A 19448-nucleotide genomic window follows, 5' to 3' on the forward strand; every position below is an offset into this window, starting at 1 on the left:
GAAAGAATGAGACCAGAAGTTACTGAAAAGGGGTGACTGCAGAAATTAAAATTACTAAAAATAAGAATTTGCAGAGGAACACATTGAGGTTAAATTTTGGAAAACGCCTTGACTTTAATTATGCTATACCTATCTGTGAATGTTGGCTAAATTTCTTCAGTTGTCTCCTAATTCAGAGAGACAGAGCTATTCCAAATCACAAACAACTCAATAAAATCAATGCCATGTATTACCACAAAAATCAGATATTATATTTTAGTCATATTTTTTGATGAGTGTTTTTACTTGTAGATGTAGAAATTACAGTTCGACTAAGAAAGAGCCTGGAATATGAATCTGTAAGTACATAACTCAAATAAGAATTCTGTAAAATGTGGATGATAACTTCTGTACTGCCCTTATAGTTTCTTTCAGCCAAAGATTGTTTCAACGGATTTTTTTTTGCAGGCCTGTGACAGCAAGACATCACTGGTTGGTTACTCCAACTATCACTCATTATTATTTAAAGAATTTGACATCACATAGTAATATGTTATCAAATATGCTAGTGGCTAGGAAGCAGCAGAAAGCAGACAGAAAGGAATTATTACTAAATGAGGCACAGCCAACATATAATGGTATCTGAATATAAAACCATTTTTTCGCTGTTCTATGCATAATGGTGAACTAAATATAAAACCATTTTGTGGTTGCTCAATAATATTTTTTCAACCAAGTCATAAAACTTTAACAAATTCTGACCAAATATAAGTCAACCTTCCCTTTTCTTTTCTTTAAGTGTCTAGCCAGTTTATACTCCACACTGGTAGTAGAATCAGGGCTGGTTCTCTTTCCACTGAATCAGGTACCTGCCTCTTTTAATATGATAATCTTCTAGGTGTGATAATAATCTTCTAGAAGCAGATTTCAACTTGATATCAGAAAATTACTCACAGAATTCATTCAAAACGTTAGAGGCTTCCTTAGAGGTAGTGAAGTCCCCAGGACTGGAGATGGGGCTGGGAAAGGCAGTGGGACATGGGTGGAAGGGCACAGGGACCATGGAGCTAATGAGGCTTGACAGTCAGGGCTCTGCACTTGCATGGCTCCTTCTTAAGATCTTAGGAGGGGCCCCAACAATGTATTAACATGGTGATATGTTTTTGTAATACTTGCAAAAATATTTTAAAGTTCTTTTTCTTAAGGAGGGTCCCCCAGAATTATATAAGTTTCAGGCCTAGATCCACTCCTAGGTAGCACACAGTTTTGCAAAGCACTAGGCAAGGTGACCAGAGAACCTGGGTTCCAGTCATGGTACCGCTTTGGCCCAAATGGGCAGAACGGCACTTGCTCTGCTTCCCTCACAGGGGGTAAAATCACAAATGTTAAATGGGCTGAAAAACATAAAATGTGAAAAAATATAAGTAACATAACTTAGATTTCCTGTCTGTGATATGGGATAATCATCACTGTTTCTCAGGTTATTGAAGATAACACATCAAAACATGTGTCCTCAGGGCATTTTCCTGTCTCATTTCCCTCTGCTACAGCTTCCTCTTTTCCTTCCTCTAGCCCCTAGCCCCCAACACTCCTGCCACTAGAACACTCATTTGTCATTATATGTTGCCACTTGTATATATATACATATGTGTGTGTGTGTGTGTGTGTGTATATATATATGTATGTGTATATATATATGTGTGTATATATATATATATATATATATATATATATATATATATATATATATATATATATATATATATATATATATATATATACTTTTTTTTTTTTTTTGGCCACACTGAATGGCTTGTGGGATTTCAGTTCTCCGACCAGGGACTGAACCCAGGCCCTTGGCAGTGAGAGCACGGAGTCCTAACCACTGCACCACCAGGGAACTCCTGCCACTTTTATATATTTGTTCAAAGGGCTCCTACTGTCTATAAAGTCTATCTCTGCTGGAAAAAATCCTTATCCACAAGGCCTAGGTCTGCTAGATCCTCTCCTCCTTCCCCAATGATGACTTCCCTTAGTACTGTTTCTTGTTGATCTTACAGATTAGAACACTGAGGCCTGATGTAACACATAGCTGAGTTCTGGAGGCCCCACAAGATAATCCTCAGGAGTCTTGATCTTCTGCCATCCCTGGCCTCTTAGCATTAGAGCATAGACACACGGTTCTTGGTGTATACATGATAGGGGTCACTGCGCTTATCCACTGTGCGGGAGCCAGGATGAGGCTGCCCACAGTGGCAGCAAATAGGAACATGAACAGCAAATAGGCAGCAAATAGGAACATGATGAAGAGAATGTACATGTAGGAGTTGTCATCGCAGCCAGGTAGGCTGGCCCGCCTCTCCTCAGTCAGGTTGTCTGACCCTGGCCGGCAGAGCAAGGTGCTGTGAAGAGTGGCATTTAGAGCCTTCAGCACAGCGTGCAGGCTCTCATACCAGGTCTCAGTCCCATTGGTGGTCTCCATAGCAACAGGGATTCAGGTGGGGGAAGAATCGGAGGATGCCCTCCTTCAGAAGCCTTCCTTGTTTCTCGCCCTCTCTGGTCAGCCCTGCAATCTCTCTCCATTTAGGGGTACCATTCTGTAGTCCTGCTGCCGGTCGGCAAGGCTCCCGGGGCGCCGTCTGTTCGTTGGACACCTTGCCCTGGGCTCGCGAGTGCCCCGCACTGTGCCCCAAGGCGCTCCGCCAGCCCCCCTGCTCGCAGCCCGCGGCCAGCACTGTCTGCGCCCCCTCCGCCCTGCCACCTTTTTCTTTAAAGTAAAACAGTTTAAAATCTGTTCTACCCTCTGAGTACCTGGAACTAAGGCAACTAATTATGTTGAGAACTAAGTTAGGGAACATCACATACATTCTCTCTTCTGTTTCTCATTAAAACTCTGTAAACCGGGCATTGATATCTCATTTTATAGATGAGAAAACTGAATTTCAGAAAGATGTGATAACTTGCCTAATTGTGGATAGTTAGTCAAACAAGGACTTGAACCCAGGTATGGTAGATTGAATGGCAGCCCCATGAAAGGATATGTCCATGTCTTAATCCCCACAACCTGTGATTATTACCTTAAATGGCAAAAGAGTGAATGTTACTGCATACAACAAAAGATGTGATTAAGTTAGGCATCTTAAGTGGAGGAGCTTATCCTGTATTGGCCAGGTGGGTTCTAAATGCAAGCACAAGTATCATCATAAGTTAGACACAAAGAGGAGCAGACACACACAGCAGAGAAGGCCATAAGAAGATGGAGGCAGAGATTGGAGTGATGCAGCCACAAGCCCAGGGACGCTGACAGCCATAAACACTGGGAGACACAAGAATGGGGACCCTCTAGAGCCTCTAGAGGGAGCCGCAGTGACCTCCAAGAAGCATACTGACTTCAGACTTCCAGCCCCCAGAAGTGTGAGAGAAAAAATATGTATATAGTTGTACGCCAACTAGTTTGTGGTAATTTTCATGGAAAACTGATACAGGAAACTGATACAGGAGGTCTTCTGGCATCCTTCTGCAACCCCATACAAGTTCCCTGATGTGAGACTGCCAGGCTGAAGACCTCAAAACATGGTACTCTAGACGCTCTCTAGGTCCGTACAGACTTGGGATCAACCATAACAGACTTAAAACTGAGGTTCTTCGGACCATATATGAGTTAGTGTTCTTCATATTTGATCCAAAATGTTCCCATTAGTACAAAGAAAACATACAGGAGCACAAGTTCATGATTTCGTGGGAGTGTCTTTCCTGCGGTGAATGGGACTGTCCAAGAAGGAGAACAAAATGAAATCCTCCTTCACTTAACTGTTCTCAGTGAGACAACTTTGACACTGCAGCTTCTAGGTGCTTAGTATTAGATGTGTAGAAACGAGGGTAGATCTGGTCTAAAAGATTTTAACATTCTTTTCTGCCTCTAAGCATATCTATAATTATTCTCAATGAATACTTGTTGAATGGATAAAGGAATCAATGAATGAGTATGTGGCTATATGCATGGAGCCCAAATACTCAAGCCCATCGTGTCTCAATAACTAATATTTAAGCCAGAAAGAATGAATGTCTTACACAAATATCACGCTCTGGGGAAATAACCTGAACAGATTATAAATGATTGGATTAAAAGGAGTGACTCACTAACTAACTCTATGGCAATAATACAATTAAACTCCCTGTGATGAATTTGTATAGAAAGGACATGGAGTTTTAGGTATAAGGCAGTGTAAGAAAGAACCTGAAAAGTGAAAATCTGAAGGACAATTTTGACTCCCAAGACGAAGGGAAAAGAGATCATTATTGTACTTTCTCTGTGTCAGGTAATATTCCAAGTTCTTTGTAGCATGAAACTATTTAATACTCACTACACGAGTCTAAGAGGTAGGCACACCATTAGCCCCACTTTATAGGTGAGAGAACAGGTTACAAAATTTATCAAAATCATACAGACAGTAAACAATGGAATAATTAAGAGCAGAGTGGCTATCTGTCCAAACATTGGTGAAGGAGATAACCAAGGAAGAGCAGTTGAAGAAGAACCTGAACATGAAATCCACCAGTTCATTGATTCTTTCTCTCATTTTTAAGATGTATGCGCCAGGCATTTTGCTAGACACTGGAGATATAATGGAAAAGAAAATAATGAACTAATAAAATGTTCTAAAACAAAAGGGAGAGACTTAATTCACAAATAGGAGAAAACTAAAACAGAATTGAAAATAAGTGATTTTGGGGGAACATGCTTGTAAGTGAATTTTAAAAAAGTGACTACGTTTTCTAAGAATTCTTCAGCTATGAGCCTTCCCTAACAGTGTCTTGGTGATCACAGGATGTTCTAAGCCCTAGTACTGCTAGATGCTAGAAAAACGTGAAAGTGCCTGGGAAGCCAATTCTCAAGGAACTCATGTGAGGGAAAAATTATCTTACCAACCATAAAAACAGGAAGCTAAGCAGAATAGGGCTGAGAAGAGTTTACAAAAAGAAAAATAATCCATTTGGTTCTAAAGACCAACAAAGCCAGAGGTGATTTTTAGCAAAGCAGAGGCATGTTTTAGCAATTCTAAGTAACTAGGTCAGAAACCACTTTACTCTGTTCCTTCCAGCACTATGCACAGGAAGTCAAGAGACTTCACTTACATGATAGGAATCTTGGAGAAACGCTCAGACTCTCAAATTAGGAGGAAGTAGGTTTGAATCACAACTCTGTTAAATACTAGCTGTGTAACCTTAGGCAAGTTACTTAAAGACTCCCAGTTTTAATTTTATCGTGTGGAAAACAGAGATAATAATACAACCCACCTGAGAGGCTGGTAAAGAATTAGATGTAATTAGATGTATGTGAATTGTTCAACAAAGACGCTGGTACATAGGAAGTGTTCCATTACTGATAAGTAGTCGTGTTATTATCATTTGACAGGCTGATTGATCAATTACTGTGGCTAGAGTAATTATTAAATTTGACCAGAAGTTTCTCACTGTTCATCAACATTCTGGTTTTCCTCCTAAAGGAGGACTGTACTTTCTTGCTGCCTTGGAGCTACATAACACCATGTGATTTGCCTGAGCTAACGGAATGTATGTGGAAGTAAAGTGTCACTTCTGGGCAGAAACACTTCAATGCCAGTCACAACAGCCCTTATGTCCTCCCTTTTTCCAGGGGAACCAGCAACATGCCCGACGGTGAAGGGCCCGCCAGCCTAGCTCCCTGAAGAGTGATGACACAAAGCAGAGCCCCTGGCATTCTGTGATGAATATGAAGTATGGACTGAGAAATGAGCTCCATGTGTTAAGCTACTAGGTATGGAGTTTGTTACCACAGCACAAGCCACCCTGCCCTGACTAACAGAATAGCAACCCAGATTGGTTGTGACCGTCGATGGATAAGTAATATAAATACCTGAAGTCCATTTATCTATTGACCCAATCTTTTGCAATCTCTTGTTTTGGTTCTTGTTACCTTTATGCCCTTTTCAAATATTTATAAATCAAGGCTGTCTCCATAGCTTGAAATTTTCCCAGGACAAAGGCTATGACTTTGTAATTTTCTTTATAGCAGCAAATACAAAACAGGATTTACCATTTAATAAATGCCTCTTTGACAACGGCAATGACAGTCATGATCATAAAGCTATCTTCATGATAATCCCTTAATGTCCATTCTGACTTTCTCTCTACTTAATAGCTCTCTTAGAAGAAAGCTATGTATTTTTAAAACAACTGTCACCGAAGAAGTTATGTAGGTAGGCATGTTGCTCTCTGTTTTAAACCTATTCTGGGAATAGGAAAACGAAACTGTAAAGCTGATATTCCCCAGCCTTGCATTAATGTTCCAGAACAAGAAACAAAAACTCGAATGTGTTCATGTTCTATAAAGGAAGCATAAAAAACAATTAGTCTTTGTACAAGTTTCCCTTATCGGAGCACTGATGCGTAAAAACACTTAGAGACTATTTGCATGTCTCAGAGAAGCAGAAGCTGGCTGAGGAGTGTCTGTGCGTGCAGAGTGGGGGGTGCTCTCTTCATTCCTGCAGAATCCTCCAACGTCACAAGACATGAGATCCTGCTTGCTTCATCTGGGTGAATCAGTGGCCAGAGTGGCAAGGCTGGTCAGCCTGCCTTGGACAGGTTAAAGGGGCGAGGAGAGGTGGGCAGGGAGGGCAGTGGGCATCAGGGTGGGTGCGACAATGAGCGCAGCCCCCAGAGAAGACAACGTTTCACCTGCACCCCCTTGCTTACTCCAAGAATGGTCTGCAGAGCCGGCGTACAGCCCACGGTCGGGTCTACGCTCACTGCCTGTCAGCACTTCCTTCACTCCAGATGAGGCTGTGGATGAGTGAGAGGCTCAGGTGACCAGCACAAACAGATGAGAAGCAGAAAAAGGTTGAGGAGAAACCTGCAGACTTGGCTTCATCAAGGTGAAAGGTGAAAGGACGGGAGCTCAGCTGCAAAATGCTTACCACGACCAACCAGGGCCCACATGCTCTGACCTCCCCTCCTCTCCAGCCTTGCCTGCTGCCGCTCTACCCATACCTCACTTGGCCTCAGCCACATTCACTTTGTGTTCTTTGAAGGGCCTCTTCGTGCCCCCTTACTCAGCTAGCTAAACCCGGCTCATCGTTCTAAGATCTGCTCAAATGTCACCTGCTCAGGAAACCCTCCTTGACACACCACAGCCAGCCCGGAATAGGACAGGCCTTCTGGCCGTACACCTTTGCACACTGAAATTCCCCTTCATGGCACTTAGGAAGAGAAGTTCTTCACTGTGCACCAGGATGTTTGTTTAGTGTCTGTCTCTACACTAGCTAGTAAGCTACATGAAGGAAGAGCGATGTCTGTCTGCCCGCCATTGAATCTCTAGCACCAGCTACTCTCCCGGACACACACAGTGCTCACCAAACAGCCGTTAAATGAAGGGAGCTAGTGGAAGGTATGGAGTGCGGCACACCCATGAGCTTCGTATCTTTCGGCGTAACCCACGTCCTGCTTCTCTGAGGCCTTGGCCAGCCTGGATCTGGCAGCCTGTCCTTGGACAACTCCTGGCCAGAATTCCCACTGAAGAGCACATTCACTGGGAGCACCCACTTAAAAGGAGCTGTCCCCTGAACTGGAATGTGGCTAAGAGAGTCCCAAAAGCAGAGGGAGGAATTAAACCTTAACCCTTCAGCCAAGAAAGACACAAGTTTTCCTTTACTCTCTTCCTGGAAAAACTTAGAATTTGATGAGAGTGTGAACCTAACACTGACTGTCATATCCTCCCGGAGGCACTGATGAAAAATAACACTTCTGGATCCTGAGGACCTTTTGTTTCTTCCCCCCAGAGGCTCCATGTTTTTCATGATGATTCAGGTCTGGGAACACCTGGGTTAGGGATTTTTTTCAAAAAACTCAGCTCCTCTATTCCAAGTGTTGGCTAAAGGTTTGGGAACTGTGATCGCTCTTTCTAGAAAGAGAAGAGCAATGCACAGGTCAATGCAATTTCTAGAGGTAACAAGCTCTGTGGTTTCCAGGACCTTATATCCAAGAAGGACTGCCACAGGGCTGTACTGAGGAAGTGGAGAATGTGGACTTCCTTGTTAACTTTGGAGACCCCTAGCCCCAAAGAGCCAGGTCTTACTGAATGCACAGGAGGGGCTGGACAGAAGCGCACAAAAGGAGTAGACGTTCCCCCTCCTGCAGGGACAGGCAAATGCGTTACGATGACCAGAGCAAGGGGCCCACAACTGGAAACATGAAGGGTGTTATGCAGCAGGGAAGCGGCCCTCTTCCCTCAACAATGACTCATCCATCCTGCTCACCCTGGCAGCTGCAGTCCCTCTATCCTTCCCAAACAACGAACAAAAGGCTGTAAAGCAAGACTGAAATCTTCAAACAGAGCTATTTTGTTGCAGTAACTTTTAAGGAGAAAAAATTCAACAACGACACTCTTGAAAATGAGCAGAGATAAACTTGTGAATTAAAGAGAGACTTAACACTAGAAGAATTTGAGCCAGAAGTTTAAGAATGTGAGCTTTGGAAGGAGGATAACCCTAGATGCAAGTTCATCTTCTGCCATTTACGAAGTGTGTGCTGTTGGCCAAGTCAGTCTCTATGCGTCTCAATTTCCTCATCTGTAAAATGGAAAGAATAGTACTGAGCTCTCATTGTTTTTTGGAGAATGAAGTAAAATAATGGATACAACAGCACAGTCCAAAGGCCTGGTAGGCAGCAAGTGCTATATAAATAATAGCTATATAGAAAACCAATATTAATATTATAATTTAATATGTATATAATATGCATTTAATATATGATTTGAGAGTATGAAACCAATTCCACATTATAAATATAGTTATCAGGAATAGCAATGCATCCACATTCTCCTAGACAATAAAGAGGTCTGTAAGAATTCACGTTACAAGAATGAAGTAATATTTTTAAGTAAGGCTGTTAGCCTATAAAAAATTATTTTAATTAATCTTATAATGATCTAAAAGCATAGCATGGTTTAAGATGGACTTTATGAAGAACTTCTAAAATAGAGAGATACTTTAATGACTTTTTTAACAGAAGAAAATTTGCTAGAGGAACAAAGAGAGTTAAAGACTTTGTTCTTGGTTATAAAACGTCTATTATAATCCTAGATAGTAGAGGTTTAGGGGAAAAAAGAAAGGAGCTGTGCTAGTCCTATTTTATTCTCCTTGGTAATCACTCTGTATCTGATACCAAATATCAAATATCTAACCTATGTCACTAATTCTAATCAATACCTAACATTATTCTATATCTAAGATAGCTCAATGAAAACTCTACTTAGCCTTCCCTGCACTTCAAATACAGATATTCTGCCTTAGGTTCCAAGAAATCTACCTGAGAAGATGCTGGTTAATCCAACCTAAGTCTAAAGATTATAAAAATAAGATTTTATATCTATGCAATTATCTGTTTTCTGGAATATTATCCTAGGACATAACACGCAAAAGTGGGTCTTCACTAAAGATGGAAGCTCAGATAATGGATGGATTTCAATACAAGATTAAGAGAAGAACAAACACATGGAAGAGAACAGCCAAAGCATAAGACAAGAGAAACCCACAGGATGACTTCCATCTCCAGCTCTAGAGATGCCAGGACAGGAGCAAAGGGCCAACAACCAGCAGTAGGAATTTCTCAAAGGACACTTGCTCTTTCTAAGCGAATCAGAGAAGGGTGCTATAGGAGAGTATTCCCTGCTCAACTTAAGTAGGAAACAATCTCAAGGATAGAAAAAAGAAATCCACCAAAATAAAGAAACGAAGGACTAGGGCAAAGCATTTTCAGATTTCCTTCCATAAATTAGCTGGACAACTGCCAGGAGCACTCCAAAGGCCCAAAGTGGCCATTATTCACAGTTGGACCTAACACTAAATTCCCAAATCAATAAAAATTTTAAAGCCAAGAAAGAGGGCCTTAGGCCCTCTCTTAGGTGGAGAGAGGTTTGCTTTTGTTTCAATCAGAGCTTGGCTGACATTCCTAACCCCAAATTTGCTTCTGGATTGAAATAAAGGGAGAACTTAGAAATAAGGATAGAACTGCTGTAATTCTGAATAAAGCATTGTAAATCAGGCATCCTAAACAGGGGTCCACAGGGGTGCATTCACAGTCGCCCCTTGCACTCAAGGTACAGCCTCTCATACCTCATCTCCACCCAACCCCGAGCAAACGTTTCTTAGATGGGGATGGAGGTGGACAGTAGGTGGCGATGTAGGTTAAATGAACTTGAACACGGACTTCACTGAATCCAGACAGACTTCAGGGGAGGGAGCAGGGGACTCTGTATGCACAAAGGAAGCAAAGGTGTCTCTAACCTGGGTTGCAACAAGGAAACAGCCTCCTCGATGCACTGTAGGACTTCGGCCCTAACTCTCCTCCATCACAGTCATTTCTCCCTGCTTTTTGCTAATGCTGAAAGCCTTTCCACTAATGGAAATTGTCCCATTCACACCTTGACATGGAATATACATAAAAAGGCAGTAATTTTGCAACAAATCAAAACAAAATACATGTCGTGAAATAAACTAATACTGGAGCCCTCTAAACTATCACGGAAAACACAGATGATGCTGATTTCTTTTCCCTCAATTTCCTCTCTTCTCAAGGGTTCCAAATTATAGCCCTCACTTGTGAAAAAAATTCTATCAAAATTTAGACTAGGGTTCTCTAATGGTAGTCACCAGGCAATCTACATCAGAATTACTGAGCATGCTGATTAAAGTGCAGATTCTTGGTCCCATCTTGACCTAGTAAATCAGATGTTCAGAGCCTGGATAGGAGGAAAACACATGTTAACCAGCCCCTCACTTAGGCAATAAAATTGCTCTTCATATCTGATACGTCACTGAATAGCCTACCAAGAAGTAGGCAAAAAGCCTTTTTGAATAACAGTATTTATATTCAGGGCAGGAGCAGAAGCTGGAATTTGTAAGGAGAAAGCTGGTTTTCTCCCCTCTCCCCACCATATCATGACAGATAACAGAATCTGTATCAAAGAATAAGTAACACACTCTTTCCTTTTTTCCTTTTATTTTGTACCTTGCCTGTTTCCTAAGACTCCCTGGTCTGGAAAATTTAAACATCTTAACTTTTTCAAGTGCATACAACTGTAATACTTAAGAGATTTTGGATGAAGTAGACAAATTTTACAAGAGAGCTTAAAAACTGGTTTAGGGTGTGCTGTGTGTCAGAGCAAGACCACAAGTATAGCAAATTACAGGGGCACCCCTACAGTGCTCAGGGGAGAACCCGGATGCAAAAAACTAGAATTCAAAGTATAGTGGCTGGAGGAAAACGAGTACCAAATTCCGAGAGCCCGTGAAAGATCATTTCATTCTGAGAAGGGGTCATATTTCTAGATCAGATTAAGGTGAGACACACTGCATTTTCTACATGCCACAGGCTTAGCATATTTGAGGGGCAGGGCCCTTTATAAAAGTTGCACTTAGTTTTACTACACTATTAGACCCAGTAGTTGTGCAGAGGTTCCTTGGTAAACAAAGGCCCTGGATAAGACCAAAGTGTTACAAGGTTGAGTGCTTTGTGTAGCTCAATCTCCCAACAGAAAGTGCAACAGAGAACAAAGTCTATGTATACAATAAACCGTAGCAACAACAACGAAATAACAGACAGACATACCGTGGGTGGGAAATATAACCGTTTTTTCATAACTCATCTCTCCAACTCATTAAAAAAGATTGGAGGAAAAAAAAAAAACTGGATATCAAGTGCCCAGGTCATACTTTAAAAAGAACACAGATGCCTGGGGAGTTCTAACAGGCTATGACAAACCTCATCTCCCTGTGTGGGAGCCTGTCACGTGCCCCCAACCTATTGCTTCCTCCTTCTCTGAAGGTGTGGCTGGCCCACTGCTGTCACCACCAGCTGCCACCAACTGCAGGAGCAGCTGGTGGAATACATTTCAGCAGAGAATCTCAGCAAAGTGCGTAAGTCCCGTACGGGCAGCTGTAAGCAGAGCTATCATCAGCCGGGCTGAGCTATTTTTGGAACCATCTTAACTGACAGTCCTCTGCTATACTCTCTTCCCGCTTTCCTTTTCCAGCCCTCCTGTCTCTCTCTTTCCCAACCTGAGACACCCAGGAGTGACTGATCAATAATATGATAAAGAGCAGACAGCTGAAGGGAACTGATAAACAACTGACATAAGTAGATAGATTCAGGAGCCATACACAATACAGAGGACGTGATTAAGGCTGGGGCATCTGTAGACAGATAGCCTGTGTAAGAATTCAGGCTTCACAGATGGACTGGGGGTGGGTGGGGGGAGGAGAGTTGGGAAGGGGAGGTTGCAAAACAAAATAAAAAATTCTTAAGGAGCATTCTCTCCTCCACACGCACCACATGCTGCATGGGGTTCTCGATTTAGCAGGGCAAAGAGTGCAATGGACAAGTTGCCCCTTAACCTTCCAAAGCTCGCTGTTCTTTATGCTTAGTATGTGCTGGTGAGCACAAGAGTGGCTAGAGAGTCGGTTATGAGCAAGAAGGAAGAGAAAACTCAGCAACGGAGTTTCAGCAGACCCAAACCAACTCCCCCGCTTGTACCCCAAGACTCAGAAGTGAAGCTTTGCTCCTCTTAGTGGAATGTTTAGACAGGAGCCTCCCCTCTGTGACCTGGTCACAGGGGCTGAAGATCAACACAGCAAGGGACACACAGACCCAGCACTCAAAGGCGAGCTGACCCCCAGATGCCCAGGAGTTGGCACTAACAGCCCTGTTACATTTTCTTAAAATAATGGAAGCTTTGGATTTCATGTTTATAGTCTGGTTTTCCCCTTTATCATCGTCTACATTCTTTCTTTTCAGTCTCTTATTAACAATGATGAAGTAAAACAGTACAGCATGCTGGGAAGGGTGTTGAAGGCAGAAGGGCCTGGGTTTGAGGTCCAGATGAGCGATTCAACCCCCTCCCTCTTTCCTCTGTACCTGTCTCCCCTTGAACAAAGTACTCAAAGTCTTGAGAGAACACGAGAATATGTAAACTGAATCACATCACTCATCTCCTAAAACATCCCCAAAGCTTCCTGCTCCTCTTTGAATAAGATCCTTATTCAAAGGATCCTTTGAATAAGATCCAAACTCCTTGCCTTGACCTGCAAGACCCTTGCGTGGCCCATGCCTCTTTTCTTACCATCTGCCTTCACCTGTTCACTCTTCAGCCTCATATGCTTTCTTTCTATCCTGCAAACACACCTACTGTGTTCCCACATTCACAAGACCCTCTGCCTGGACCCTTCTCCCTAGATGCCCACGAGGCGGCCTCCTGCTCTTTATTCAGGCTCCAGATCAGTGTCCCCTGCTGGGGAGGCCTTCCTGACCACCCTCCTACCCCGACTCATAAGGAATGCTGTTGCCTCATCTGACTTTTTTCATGACATACTGCCCCAGAAAAATTATGCTATTTATTTGCTGACTTGCTAATTGCCTATCTCCCTTCTCTAAAATACGAGCTGTCTTGTTCAGAGCTACATTATCAGCACTTAGAAATATGGGCACTCAATAAATATTGCATGAATATTATTGAATACACTTGTTTCCTCACCACAAAGACGAATGATAATACCTCCTTGGCAGTGTTGTTAAGAGAACTAAATGAGAAAATGAACATAAAGTGTTGGCCGCAGTGCCTGAAACACAGTAAATCTTTAATGTTTGGATTTTTTTTTTTTTTACAGATTTTGAAGGCCACTCCCTACCACCTGAAATAGCTTTCTTTTACCCTGATAACTCAAAATCTTTCAGTCTTTTTCAAATGCTTATTCCAAGTATGTCTATAAGTTTTCCTGACCCAAGATTCCTCCTCTTGACCAAGGTGCTTCGATGCTTTTCTTATTAAAATACACTAAGAAAAACAGTAAGTGATGGGCTTCCCTGGTGGCGCAGTGGTTGACAGTCCGCCTGCCAATGCAGGGGACACGGGTTCGTGCCCTGGTCCGGAAAGATCCCACATGCTGCGAAGCGGCTGGGCCCGTGAGCCATGGCCGCTGAGTCTGCGTGTCCGGAGCCTGTGCTCCGCAACGGGAGAGGCCACAACAGTGAGAGGCCCGCGTACCACACACACAAAAAAAACCAGTAAGTGAAAAGAATCGCTCGAATTTCTTAGATTACCTATGGGAACAAAGCCAACTGTTCAGGCCAAGAAATGCCCATCTAGCTGTACCTAAAGGATAGATGGACACACTACGATCCCCACAGAAATGGTGCTAGGAAACCATGAAAACGAGTGTTACGTAAGCTTTGCAAGACTAGAAATCTTGGAAGCTTCCTGACATGTATAGGCTAGTGAGACTGGAGCTCCAAGGGTTACTGAAGGGAGAGGTCACTCAAAAGGCATGAGGTCTTAGGCAAAAAGTGAAAAATGAGATAACCAGGAGCACTGAATGATTTATAGTATACTAATTGCAGAATTTGCTAAAGAGTATTAAAATAAACCATTTTAGTTACCAACCTATAGAAACAAGAGAACAGCAGACAAACAAAATCCAGCCTATATATGTCAGGAAGCTTCCAAGATTTCTAGTCTTGCAAAGCTTACGTAACAATCATTTTCACGGTTTCCTAGCACCATTTCTGTGGGGATCGTAGTGTGTCCATCTATCCTTTAGATACAGCTAGATGGGCATTTCTTGGCCTGAATAGTTGGTTTTGTTCCCATAGGTAATCTAAGAAATTCAAGAGATTCTTTTCACTTACTGTTTTTCTTAGTGTATTTTAATTGAAAGGATCATACACTATGATCAAGTGGGGTTTTTACTCCAGGAATGCAAGGATTCTCAATATACGCAAATCAATCAACGTGATACACCATATTAACAAATTGAAGGAGAAAAACCATATGATCATCTCAATAGATGCAGAGAAAGCTTTCGACAAAATTCAACACCCATTTATGATAAAAACCCTGCAGAAAGCAGGCATAGAGGGAACTTTCCTCAACATAATAAAGGCCATATATGACAAAACCACAGCCAACATCGTCCTCAATGGTGAAATACTGAAACCATTTCCGCTAAGATCAGGAACAAGACAAGGTTGCCCACTCTCACCACTCTTATTCAAAATCGTTTTGGAAGTTTTAGCCACAGCAATCAGAGAAAAAAAAGAAATAAAAGGAATCCAAATCATAAAAGAAGAAGCAAAACTGTCACTGTTTTCAGATGACATGATGCTTCACATAGAGAATCCTAAAGATGCTACCAGAAAACTACTAGAGCTAATCAATGAATCTGGCAAAGTAGCAGGATACAAAATTAATGCACAGAAATCTCTGGCATTCCTACACACTAATGATGAAAAATCCGAAAGTGAAATTAAGAAAACACTCCCATTTACCACTGCAACAAAAAGAATAAAATATCTAGGAATAAACCTACCTAAGGAGACAAAAGACCTTTATGCAGAAAATTATAAGACACTGATGAAAGAAATTAAAGATGATACAAATAGATGGAGAGATATACCATGTTCTTGGATTGGAAGAATCAACATTGTGAAAATGACTCTACTACCTAAAGCAATCTACAGATTCAATGCAATCCCTATCAAACTACCACTGGCATTTTTCACAGAACTAGAACAAAAAATTTCACAATTTGTATGGAAACACAAAAGACCCCGAATAGTCAAAGCAATCTTGAGAATGAAAAACGGATCTGGAGGAATCAGGCTCCCTGACTTCAGACTATACTACAAAGCTACAGTAATCACGACAGTATGGTACTGGCACAAAAACAGAAATACAGATCAATGGAACAGGATAGAAAGCCCAGAGATAAACCCACACACATATGGTCACCTTATCTTTGATAAAGGAGGCAAGAATATACAGTGGAGAAAAGACAGCCTCTTCAATAAGTGGTGCTGGGAAAACTGGACAGGTACATGTAAAAGAATGAAATTAGAACACTCCCTAACACCATACACAAAAATAAACTCAAAATGGATTAAAGGCCTAAATGTAAGGCCAGAAACTATCAAACTCTTAGAGGAAAACATAGGCAGAACACTCTGTGACATAAATCACAGCAAGATCCTTTTTGACCCACCTCCTAGAGAAATGAAAATAAAAACAAAAATAAACAAATGGGACCTAATGAAACTTCAAAGCTTTTGCACAGCAAAGAAAACCATAAACAAGAACAAAAGACAGCCCTCAAAATGGGAGAAAATATTTGCAAATGAAGCAACTGACAAAGGATTAATCTCCAAAATTTACAAGAGCTCATGCAGCTCAATAACAAAAAAACAAACAACCCAATCCAAAAATGGGCAGAAGACCTAAACAGACATTTCTCCAAAGAAGATATACAGATTGTCAACAAACACATGAAAGAATGCTCAACTTCATTAATCATTAGAGAAATGCAAATCAAAACTACAATGAGATATCATCTCACACCAGTCAGAATAGCTATCATTAACAAATCTAGAAACAGTAAATGCTGGAGAGGGTGTGGAGAAAAGGGAACCCTCTTTTGCACCGTTGGTGGGAATGTAAATTGACACAGCCACTATGGAGAACAGCATGGAGGTTCCTTAAAAAACTACAAATAGAACTACCATATGACCCAGCAATCCCACTGCTGGGCATATACCCTGAGAAAACCATAATTCAAAAAGAGTCATGTACCAAAATGTTCGTTGCAGCTCTATTTACAATAGCCAGGACATGGAAGCAACCTAAGTGTCCATCAACAGATGAATGGATAAAGAAGATATGGCACATATATACAATGGAATATTACTCAGCCATAAAAAAAATGAAATTGAGTTATTTGTAGTGAGTTGGATGGACCTAGAGTCTGTCATACAGAGTGAAGTAAGTCAGAAAGAAAAAAACAAATACCGTATGCTAACACATATACATGGAATCTAAGAAAAAAAAAAGGTCATGAAGAACCTAGGGGTAAGACAGGAATAAAGACACAGACCTACTAGAGAATGGACTTGAGGATATGGGGAGGGGGAAGGGTAAGCTGTGACAAAGTGAGAGAGTGGCATGGACATATATACACTACCAAACGTAAAATAGATAGCTAGTGGGAAGCAGCCGCATAGCACAGGGAGATCAGCTTGGTGCTTTGTGACCACCTAGAGGGGTGGGATAGGGAGGGTGGGAGGGAGGGAGACGCAAGAGGGAAGAGATATGGGAACATATGTGTATGTATAACTGATTCACTTTGTTATAAAGCAGAAACACACCATTGTAAAGCAATTATACTCCGATAAAGATGTTAAAAAAAAAAAAAAAGGAAGAGAGCAGCAGAGAAATGAGCAGCAACACAGCTATTTTTAGCTTAGCAGCTCTCCCACAGCATGGGGTTCAGGGATGGGGGGAGCTGGGGGCAGATCAGCCTCACAGAAGTCCATTTCCAACCCCTTGGTTACAAACCTTCAGGGGCAATATTTTAATCTCTTCCCCAGGGAGTTATTTCAGTGTATGAAACTAAATTGTAAATTCCACGTGATCAGGACCTAGACATGACTACAACTCTTGTATCTTTACACAGTGCCTAGTGCGGATTCAACAGAATCAACACTTTCCAGCTGATACATGGGCTCCTTTTCAAAGTTCTACATAACAAGATTAGTCCTCTAAAGGACTGAAATCTCTGAGTCACGGGGCTACTGATAAGAACACTCAGTTTTCTCTGATCCCAGCATTTAACATCACGTTATTTAAACCGCATCTGAGATCCACTAGTTTTCAAAAGTTTGGGGAAAATGTCCAAGGAGATGCCTTTTGCTTACAGTAGTGCCTGCCTTTGGTCTAGGTGCTTTCATTTATCCATTAATGCCCTCATCCTCCTCTCTTTTCCCTCGGGGAAGTAAGCTGGTATTGACCACTGATGGGCATCAAGGCACGGGGAGGACTCGTCCAAAGCAATGGCAAAAGGGGAACAACGACTAAGGTATAGCCTCCTTCCTACTTAGCCTAGTGGCAAATTCTCATGCCACGTACCATGTTATAATCAGCTGTTAGTTTAATTATGAAATACCTGAATGCTGTGTAATTACAGCTGTTTTTCACAAATGACTGCCTCCTTATGAAGTGAAACATCCAGCTAAGTAGTAACACCTGGAATCTCGAAGGATTCACAGCAAGAACAACTCAACAGGGCAGCTGACTGTGCCAAGGCCTTGTGTGGACTTCTTGAAGCAGCCTTCATTAGCTGTTTGACAGGTATAATTATATGCAACTGGAAAACCTGATAACGGTTTTTGATCCTGGACCCAAAGCTAAGTATCCTTGGGTTAAAAACAGTTTTCTAAAATACACACACACACACACACACACACACACACACACACACATTTTTTAAAGAATATCTCATTTCAAGGCCAAGGTAAGTGGAAAGCTACCTTGCAGAAAAACAATTTCATATGTAATTCTGAACAAAAGCAAAGAATGAAACAGAACAATTTTACCCACTTACGTGATGGTTCCACTATTTATGAAACAATCAGACGTAAAATGTGAATGACAATTACGTTATTTTTTGCTCACTATTACTAAAGCGTAAGAGAAAGTGAACTGTGAAGATGTTAGCATTCCAAACCACAGGACTTTTCAGGAAATGCAGGAAGAGATGTTGATATTCACCCATGAAAACTCTGCTAAAATTGCAAATAACTGAACATGTCATTGTCCTATCCATTTGCAGTGAGAAGTGTGGCTTGCTTTATCCATTTTCTGATATCTGCATGCTATAGTTTGGAAACCAAAAGTCTACGCCTAATCACCAGCTTTAGCCCCAAGAGTGAGTCACAGGCCCTTGCCATGACCAATGGTTTAGAGGAAAAATAATATTTCTACTATCTTTTCTATAAAAAGTAATAATATTTCTACTATCTTTTCTATAAAAAGTATCAAGCAACTTGGTAAAGTTATCAGCTTATTCTACTTCCATGTCATGTATATTTCTCCCTTTTTCATTACATTAAAGTTCCCAAACCAGGAACCACTCTTCAATATGTGATTCCTGGTTGTAAGAACATGTGAAATATTTTAAATATTTGCTAAGCGTTTGATGATGCTCAATAAAACTCCCAGAGATGGCTAAAGTAGCATTATTTCATGTTTGTCAGAGGAACGTGCCATACAAAATGGCAACTCTGAGGGATATGGCACTAGATGTGATTAAGATCCATATTTCAAAAATGTTCCCTTTATAACAGCTGCTGCTGCCAACTCCCAGGGAAGAGATTCAGTACACTTAAAGGAATACGTTATATCTTCGTAGAAAAAGGAAAAAATTAACCTGAAATTCCAAATATATTTTATTGTTAAATAATTTTCTTTATTGCTCCCTGGCATGTGTATTATTCTAGTTACACATATGAAACACCAGGAAAAAGTGAGTATATTAATCCTGATTTAAATTTAAAAGAAGTTTTTTTAATTCCTTTAATATTTTGTGTTAAGACAAGGTAGAAAAAAAATC

At 41.3% G+C, this 19448-nt stretch overlaps 1 protein-coding gene and 1 pseudogene across 17 annotated transcripts in view; both read right to left on the reverse strand.

The window, feature by feature from the left end:
- Positions 1–19448, reverse strand: part of NRXN3 (neurexin 3) — a gene marked incomplete at both ends in the record, with an annotated part of 1628308 nt that overhangs the window by 994797 nt on the left and 614063 nt on the right. The gene's annotated exons all lie outside the window — the stretch shown is intronic.
- On the reverse strand, positions 2142–2461 carry LOC309817972 (potassium voltage-gated channel subfamily E member 3-like; annotated as a pseudogene). The gene has a single exon. The product of its transcript is annotated as a potassium voltage-gated channel subfamily E member 3-like (transcript).

This window comes from Grampus griseus (genome assembly GCF_964374135.1).
Source record: "Grampus griseus genome assembly, chromosome: 2".
Taxonomy (NCBI): domain Eukaryota; kingdom Metazoa; phylum Chordata; class Mammalia; order Artiodactyla; family Delphinidae; genus Grampus; species Grampus griseus.